Source organism: Dermochelys coriacea, chromosome 1 (genome assembly GCF_009764565.3).
Source record: "Dermochelys coriacea isolate rDerCor1 chromosome 1, rDerCor1.pri.v4, whole genome shotgun sequence".
NCBI classification, from domain to species: Eukaryota; Metazoa; Chordata; order Testudines; family Dermochelyidae; genus Dermochelys; species Dermochelys coriacea.
Window position 1 is genome coordinate 257928830 of NC_050068.2, and position 9708 is coordinate 257938537.

Below are 9708 nucleotides of genomic sequence, written 5' to 3' on the forward strand. Positions count from 1 at the left end.
CTACTTTATTGCAAACTACTTAAACTCATACCCACTAAACTTGGCACAGGGCTGTATAATACTGTCAGATATATCCATGTCGAGCAAAAATGGAGTTGACATGCACAATCACCTGTTTAGCTGTAGTATCTTCTTGTAAGGCTGTCTCAGGGATGTGAGAATAATAGTCTAGGACAAGTGGATAGTTTTTTTCCCCCTGCCAATAGAAACATATCTATGCTTTCCTGATGGTTCCAGATCTCAGTGTGCATCTCAGTAGCAGGGATCTGCATGGGCAGTATACTCCAAGAATGCCAGCTACAGGGAAGTAACCTCTTTTCTGTTTGGAAGCAGAACAGGAAAACAGGATGCAGTTGTAAACCCTGAGTTTATCGTGTAAATGTTGGTTATTTCCCCCAGGCACTGTTAGACTTTCCTGGAATCAGTACAGTGGAGCTGACTTCAAGAAGGGAAAGTTGATCTACCTATGCAGCAGGATCAACAAAGACTAGAGGTGAGATTGCATTTGGATCACAAAGCTGTGCGGGTACATAAGACATTAAGCTACTAGGGACTAAGCCTCCATCTCCAAATTCCAGGGTTCTTACATTCTGGGCTGTTTGGATTTCAAGGTTTTCTCTTCTTGGGCATTTGGTTTCACTTGTACTCCTTCCCTGTAATACCATCTGGATTCTGTAGAAGTGAGTAGCATGCTCAAGGGCCACAGAAAGCAAAAGGAAACTCCTGTTTAGATGTTTTGAGATTGCTTCTGTTTATGTGGCTTGGTATGTGCTGTACTTCATCCACTCTCACACCACCTTATCTAAAAGGGGACTTAGGCAATACCGGAAGATTGTGAGAATGGGTTGAGGGTGCATGCAAGCTGATTGCTGATATAGTGTCTCTGTTATGTGAAAGAAAACAGGCTCTGAGGGGAGTATGAGTACTTGTGTATATGAGACACTGCCCCAGTCCTTCTGCAGCTGACTACCCCATCCAGTAGTCCTGTTACAGGGATGGCATGAAGTCACTTCCATTGTACTCTTCTCCTTATGTGATCATCGTCACAGATCCAGTCAAGAACCTCCTCTTATCTGCCCTTCAAATTGGTGTGAGGGGAATTCAAGCCTTTGAATCTCTGGCTATTAAGCCTCCCTGAGACTGAATGGAGTCCAGGCGCTGTCCCTGTCTTGGGGCCTTGTGACAGTGACTCATCCACCTGGCTGGGCACAGGGTTTTCCCTCCTTTTGTTGCCCTGCCAGCCAGCCATTCAGGCTTGCTGTTGGTGGTCCCCTCTGTCTTGCAACTCAGCCTCCTCCAGCCAGATCACACTCTGTCTTACCCCGAAGGGGTGGGACTGAGTCCAGTCCAAAACAGTACCTCCCAGGACAGCGCCTTCTGAACTGGGCATCTTCCTTTTTAAGGCTCCTCCTCTAAGAATGACATACCTAACAGGTGGGGTGGGGCTGCCCAAGCATCAAACTGCTCTAAATACCTTCTTGCCTAGGGTGGGGTTTGCACGCCCTGACACAGGTCCATAAGTGCTCCTTTTGGGGTGCAGACTCTGGGTTATCCCTTCCTGAGAGCTTAGATTTCCCCCTTCCCATCCGTGGCTAGCTACTTACCTTCTGGGCTCATGCTGATCCTTCAGACTCTGCTGTAGCTTAAACACATCCTCTCCCAGAATCCCACCAAAGATATGAGCCTTCTGGGTTACTGTTAAGCATTCTCAGGGGCCCTGTGGTAGGTGCAGCATAAAACACACACACTTTGCACAGGTACAGCACCTTAATATTCTTTGTTTAGTAGCACAAGATATACACATACATACAAAATAACATCCCTACATGCATTTCACTGCCTTACGTTCTTCACCACTGCAGAGTATCCTTTGGGCTAAGGTCAGAGCCGTCTGAAGCTGTTGAGGTCCTGCTGCTGCAGAGCATGGCTTGGATTCCTGGAACACGGAGACTTCTTCAACCCCCTGCCACACCACCCAGCTTGTGTCTTGTGATCTTGGTGTGTCCACTCCCTTCCTTCCTTCCGCTTGGTCTGTCCACTCCCTGCGTGCTTCACCCCAACCTCTCTGTGGCTCCGTGTCCACCTACCAACACCTGGCTTTCTTTGTTCTGTTATGGTATCTTTCCACTGCTCCCAGAAAACCCTTCCCTCAGTTTTCTAGGATGCAGTTACTCTTTTGAATGACTATGGTCCACTTTAAGTATTCCCCATTGTCCTCAGTCTGGGGAAGACATGCTTTCAGGCTTGTGGGACATGCTAGATTCATCTATGGAAGGGCATTCATGATACAGAAGTTTCATAAGAGCAATTCCATAATATTAATGACAATTTATTAAGTTATACAGAAAGATCCTCAATCATCACAATCAAATCCGGGGAGTTCTGGCGGTCATCTCCATGGAAATGACTTACATTTCCACAGCAGACCACATGAAGCAAAAACAATGCCCTCTCTGTCATTCTCTTCCTTCCACTTGTGCCAGGGAACCATCCACGATGCCACTGGAATCTTCCCATGTGCTTTTGTGAAGATCATTCAAGACTTACCCCCGGAGGAGGGCACTATCAATTGGCTGCGCTGCTATAACCAGGATGACACTGTCAGCAGCATCAGATAATGAGACGATGCTTTCAGGTGCTGCTGGAGAGATGCCCAGACTCCTGCAGCCCAGTCAGGGAACTGCTCTGATCATGTGAGATGACGATATCTTTTCCCTCTTCTAGGGACATATCAATGGAAGAGGACCTGAGCAGCCTCCATTGTTCAAGGACCTCCTGGCATTAATGAGGTACAGCACAGGCAGATGGAGGTGCAGGCACTATTGGATGCAGAGAGTCACTCCCAGGCATATTTCCTGAATTCGTCTCGCTCCTGGCTGTGTTAGGGTCTGTCCAGCCACCCCAGTGTTCTGGGCCTGACATACTCTTCTCTATTAACCTGGAGAGTTGGCAGTTGTCACAACCAGGCCCTACTCTGTTGTGAATGGATCCAGTGACTGGGTTCCATGTGCTTCCAAGCCAAGTGGGCCTGGGCAGAGTCTAGTCATTGCTTCTAGCTGTTGGACTCTAGGACACACTCCCAGCCTCACTCCTCTTGTCTGACATCCTTGGGATGTGGGGCATCACTGTCCAGCCACCCTAGATCCTGAAACTGGTGTCTGAGACCTCCTGAACACGCCTGTCATTTATTCCTGCTCCCCAGATCTCCTCTGAGGCTGTGGGTCACTCAGAGATTCTAGTTTAACCCCTTAGGGGACAATGTGGCAGGAAAGCGAGGAACGCAGACTTAGCAGAGGAATTTCTTAACCACAGAGACTTTACTCTCAAAGGAATCAAGAGTTACAGCTCTCAGAAAACAAAAGTCCTGAGACGCCTCTTCCCCTGGTGTGAACTTGCCTCTGCTGGGAATCTGAGGTTTGTGAGCGTTTCAGGTGGAGCCGAGACCCACCTGCTCTCCCCTCCTTTGGTTGTGTGTGTGCAACGATGATTGGCCCTCCTGTACAGAGCAGTATCCTTCTCTTAAATAGATCTCTGTCTCTCTGCTCTGTGCTCCACTGGGAAGCTCCAGTCCCCCTAAATTCTTAATCACAAGACTCAGCTTTTGAAGGAAATCTTTGTTTATGCTGGGAGTCCAAACCACTTTATTTAGGAGCCTCTTGCAGACAGAGACCTCCTCAGTGCCCAGCTACAGGCTAGCCTCTTCTTGTAGCAGCAGCATTTACTCCCTCTGCACACCCAGCGCCCAGAGGAGCTAAGCTAATTCACTGTGCTTCCACATTAGGCTTAGAGGGACAGCTGCTATGTGGCTTATTATATATGCCTTGGTTGCAATCCCTTCTGGGGGGTTGTTACTATTCGTGTCACCGAGGGATTGCTGGGAACTCAGAGCTGCTCCTGGAAGCATTGAGGAAAATGTATTGTGTCAGTGCAGAGACTGCAAAGTCATTTTCCTTCCTCCTCTTTCCAGGCCAAAATATTTTAAGTTCCCTACCATAAAACCAGAGATCGTCAAGTTTCCTCCTTGAATGTGTTAAATCCCATGGCTTTCTGTAACTCTCACCATTTTTAGGAAATGGAAACTTATGATGCGTGATGATAATTTCCATGACGTAGTTGCTCAATCAAATTTCACTCCTTCTCTGGCTTCCTCCTTTTTTAAGCAACTTTCGCAGCCTCAAATGACAGAGCTACCAGCAAATTGCTACTATATCAAACCCTGCAATAGTTAAGAGTGGAAGCTAGTATGAACCTCTAACTCCCTTTTCTCAGTCACTTGTAACTTTCTGAAACTTTTACTTACAGGGCTGAAATTTCCCAAGCTTCGTCTTTGCCTGAAGGTGAAATTTTTTTTTGAAAGCTTGAGCAAAATCAGTTTAGCCATTTTTAGCATGAGGAATTTGGATGGAAGAAAACACTTTCATAAACATTTTCTTGCAATAATTGGTTTTCAGTTGCAAGGCTGTTCAAAAAAAACAAGCAAATAAACAAAAAAAAAACCCCAACCCTCCAAAGAAAGTCATGTACTGCTTCTAACAAGGGCTACTTATGTCAGATTGTACAAAAATATGATATATTTGAAAAATACTGTGCAGACCTGTAATTGAAGATGGTACTGTAATGTGCTTGCACCAATGGGCAGCATGCAGCTTACGTGTGTAATTTTAAAGGGATGCCATGAACTTGAAATCTACTCCATTTGTAAAAAAAACAAACAAGTAAGAGTGGGTTCAGATACTTCACCAGCCCTTGAGTCCCCTTGAATTTTGGTGTTTTTTACAATCACATTTTCCTGGGGTTTTTTTTAATGGCTTTTTTCTCTTGTTGCTGGGTGTAAAAGCCATACAAACAGGGGAAACTGATTAACTGACTAATAGCTGGATGAAAAATTTCATTTTTTCCCGGGCAAAAAAATGCAGATTCTGTGACACCAAAATCTTTGACACATTTATGTCAATTTCACCGAATTATTTCAGTGGCGGGGGATGGGGGGAGGGAATTTTTAAAGAAATCCCCTCAAATCAAAATAAAATGTTTTTACATTTTTTAAACTAACTGCTTTAGGTTTTGTTTGAAACAATTGTTTGCAAATTCCCTCTAAGTTTATTTTTAAGAGGATAGATCAAAATGAAACATTTCAGTCTTGTCAAAATGTTTCATTTGACCCCAAAACAATATTTTTTTCGGCATTACCAATGAACCAAAATATCCCGTAATCACCCAGCTCTCCTGATTATACAGGGGAAACAGGAAAACAGACTACATACAAACTGGAGAAAAAAAGTAGGCAAGCTATTGCTTTCTTTAGTCTCTTTGTGTTCTTAGGTGTTACTTTTCAGAGTATATCAATCTCCCCTCTGTTTTTTTCACCAAATGCATCCGATGAAGTGAGCTGTAGCTCACGAAAGCTTATGCTCTAATAAATTTGTTAGTCTCTAAGGTGCCACAAGTACTCCTTTTCTTTTTAGGTGTTACTTGTAACAATGGGATGTGTCCTTTCAATTAGGGCATTTCCTGACTTGTGCAGACAACTTTGGAGCTTGAATGTTCCATTAGACCCTGGTTTAGCAACGCACTTCAGCATGTGCTTAACTGCAAGCATGTGAGTAGTCCCATGGAAAACAAAGGGTTAACTCGTGCTTAAAGTTAAACAGGTGCTAAAGTGCTTTGCTCAATCAGGGCCTATATGTAGCTTTTTGTATGGGATTTGTCTATATTAACTGTACAGTGCCATCAGTGTGCTAGGTGCTGCTGGACAGACAATATAAACATAGAAATGCAGGGCTGGAAGGGACCTTGACAGGTCATCTAGTCCAATCCCCTGCTCTGAGGCAGTACTAAATATTATCTAGACCAGTGTTCTTCATTGCAAGGTCCGCAAGCCAGTTGCAGCTCCCATCGACCCTAAGTGCGGCTCCCTGTTGATCGCTAAGAGGCAGGGCAGGGGCAGGGGCAGGGACTTTGGGGAAGGGGTGGAAAGGGGGCGGGGTGAGGGCAGTGCCGGGGCGGGGCCAGGCAGAGGGGAAGTTGGCGCCTATGCAACCTGCAGCCTCCCAGGGCCAGCCCCCCATAGTGCCTCCTGCACCCCAAGACCCTGCCCCAGCCCTGAGCCCCCTCCCAGAGCCAGCCAAAGAAAAGAGAAAGGTACATGCTTTTGAACATGAAAATCAAAAGTTTCAAGTCGACTGATGAGGTTTTTTTTGTGCTTAATTAAACATGCATGCAACTTAGAATGCCGTGACACAACAGCACAAAATTGCCCACCTGGAAGTAACCTAATGTAAGGGGACTGTTGTCCCCTTACTAGAACTCAGTGGGGGTGTTTTGGTTGGCTAGCTCCCAGTACTCAAAGGGGAAGGGTCTATGGGGAATCAGGACCCTGAGACTGACAGTCCCCAGGAACAATGGAGAAAGGCCAATGCTGCAGGTGAGCCTGAATGACAGGGCGGGCAGGCTAATCGGGGAGTCAGGAGGCCAGGGGGGTCCTGTCCTCTGTGTGAGCTGGAATTGCCTGGATCAGAGAGGGCGGGGCCGAGCTAAGGAGAAAGCAGGGGCCCCGAGCTGAGCTGGGGACCAGAGCTGTGCCAGAGCCAGAGGGGCCAGTAAAGCAGCCCAGGAAGCAGGTCAGTGCTGGGAGCAGAGTCACAGAAGCAGCCTGCAGAGCAGACCTGTGCTGGGAGGAGAACTGCAGCAACCAGAGCCAGAGGGGCCAGAGAAGCAGCCCAGGGAGCTGGAGGCAGAGCAGTAGCAACAGTGGTGCTGAGATAGAGTGACGGAGCTGGAACTGGAGCTAGAGCTGGAATTGGAGCAGTCTGGAGCCGGGTACTGTGAGCAGCTGGAGAGAACAAGGGGGACCCTGGGCAGCGGGCCCAGCACAGGGAGATGCCCCCACCCAAGAAGCCCTGCAGACCAGGCTTGGAGGGGAATCATAACTCTGACAGGGCAGGGGCAATGCTGGGAAGAAGGGTCCTGCCTCCTAGAGCATGTGGCCACGGCCAGAGCAAGTGTCCGACCCGCAGCATCCCTGCAGCACAGCCAGGGCCTGAGCAGAAGGCCTGGGACATGTGAGAAACAGACTGTGAACTGCCCGGACATTCCAGAGACGCTGGTTGTGACGTCCCCATGCCACAGAGCGGGATGACGCGTTTCCCTTTAACCTTTCCCATTTCTTCCTTATTTTTAAAAATTGATTGTTTAATAAATTGTATTTGCTTTGAACTGTATGTAATGATCACCGGGTCAGGGAAACATCCAATGCAGAGAGAGCACCCCAGAGCGGGGATACCCTAGCCCCTGCCCTAAGTGACCAAAACAAGGTTGGGGGTTGAGCACCCCAGGAATCGTGGGTCCAGTCTTGTTGGGGTTATGAGGATTCTGTCACACAGGAGAGTGGAAGGGGAGCCCTGGATAAAGGAAGTGGGAGCGAGGGCTCAGAACCTTTCGCTAGCCCATTTCACCGGGGTGGTGTATAAGCCAGGAGAGTTCCCTACAATAGGGGGAACATTCCCCCCTGCTTACACTAAGAAAAAGTAAAATTGAACAACTTGCTGCTTCAATAAAAGGCCAGCAAACAATAATACAGAGATTGAGGTCCATTGCAGGATGTTTGACAGAGGCATCTTTTGAAATCGCATGGATTTTAGCAAGACATAAAAAGTCATTTACTGACACAGAGGTCGTTAAAGAGTGTTTTCTGGCTTCTGCTGAAATCCTGTATGCTGATTTCAATAAGAAAAATGCAATCCTAAAGCAAATAAAAGGGCTGCAAACTGTCTGACACAACCATAATGAGTAGGATGGAGGAAGTTGGAAAAGAAATCTGACAACAGTTAACTGCCAATATTTTGTCAGCACTGTGTTTTAGCATAGCAGTGGATGAAAATACAGATATATGTGACATCACACAATTGTGTGTCTGGGTTTGTTTCCCCAAAGAAGAATTATTCTGGGAAGAACTGCTGTGTTTAATACCTTTGTAAGATCTAACAAAAGGGGAAAACATTTTGACTGCCCTACTCGATTTTTTTGCTGAGAATAACTTGGACTGGACAAAGTTAACTTCCGTGTGTACAGACGGTGCACCAAATATGCGAAGGAAGGAGAATGGATTGATTGGCCTGATGAGGGAACAAAAGGAAATAGGCAAATCACTGTGTTTCATTGCATTATACACCAAGAAGCAATTGTGCGTAAACTAAAAAATAGTGAAATGCAAAGTGTCATGCAGTTGGTTGGAAAGGTGGTCAATTTTATTGTTTCAAGATTGCTGAATCACTGGCAGTTTTGAGCATTACTGGAAGAATATAAGACAGAGTATGGTGACCTACTGATGCACAATCAAGTGAGATGGTTATCTTGTGGCAGGGTCCTTGAAAAATTTTTGGGTCTCCTTCCTCAGATTCGTGAATTCCTTGAAAGCAAGGGGAAGAAGGAGAAAGACTTAGAAAATCCAGAGTGGATAATTAAGCTGGCATTATTGACTGACATCACTTACCATTTGAATGCACTAAATCTCCAGTTGCAAAGGAAACAGAAACTTCCTAGTAACATGTTGCATTTGTAACTGCTTTTCAAAACAAGATTACGACATTATTCATTCCTGACATGCAGTTTGTTCACTTTCCAAAACTCAGAGCAGTTACCTCAGAAAATCCCGAGCTTTTGAAACATTTCAATTACAATTCATTTGTACAAGTATTGGGAGAATTGAGGGTGGAATTAGAGTCTCGATTCAAAGACATAATAGAGTACAAGGAGTGTTTTAATTTAATTGAGAACCCCTTCCATGTGTCAGTGACATCTCTGTCACCAGTTATAATAGATATTTGGTCTGACCATGCTAAACTGGGGAGTGAAATTGTGGAACTTCAGACAAATGACATCATGAAGTCTGAATTTAAGACAGGTGTTTATCATTTCTGGAACATGGTTCCTGATACTCAATATCCATCTCTGAAACATGGTGTGCAAAAAACGCTGTCATTTTTTGTCTGTACGTATACCTGCGAATCCACATTTTCAACAATGAATATTATGAAAAGAAAACAGAGGAACAAACTGACCAAGGAACATTTGGACTGCCTTACTAGGATTGCGATGACAGATTACAAATACCACGTGAACGAAGTCAAAGAGGAACAAGCGCACTTTCGCTCATCCAGTTTTTAAAGCAAGTTTTGCCTTATTCTGCTCTTAAAAAGTTTACTAGCATAGGTGCCTTTTTAATTCCATATATTTTCCTGATTATTATTTTATAAAAGGAGTATCATTTTATTGTACAAGTAGACTTTGTTTTAGTTACACAAGTGGCTCTGTAACATTACATCATTAAGGAGTAGCAAGCAGTGTGTTAATTTAGTAGTTGATGTGGCTCTCACATTGAAGGTTTTTTGCCAGAGTGGCCCCCACTTCAAAAATAGTGAAGAGCATTGCTCTAGCCCATCCCTGACAGGTGTTTGTCTACCTGTTCTTAAAAATCTCCAATGAGGGAGACTCCACAACCTCCCTAGGTAATTTGTTCCAGTGTTTAACCACCCTGACAGTTAGGAAGCTTTTCCTAATGTCCAACCTAAACATCCCTTGCAGCAATTTAAGCCCATTACTACTTGTCCTGTCCTCAGTGGTTAAGGAGCACATTTTATCACCTTCATCTTTTTAACAGCCTGAGTTAGGCAGTCAAACTAGATGACCACAAAAGTCCCTTCTGATAAG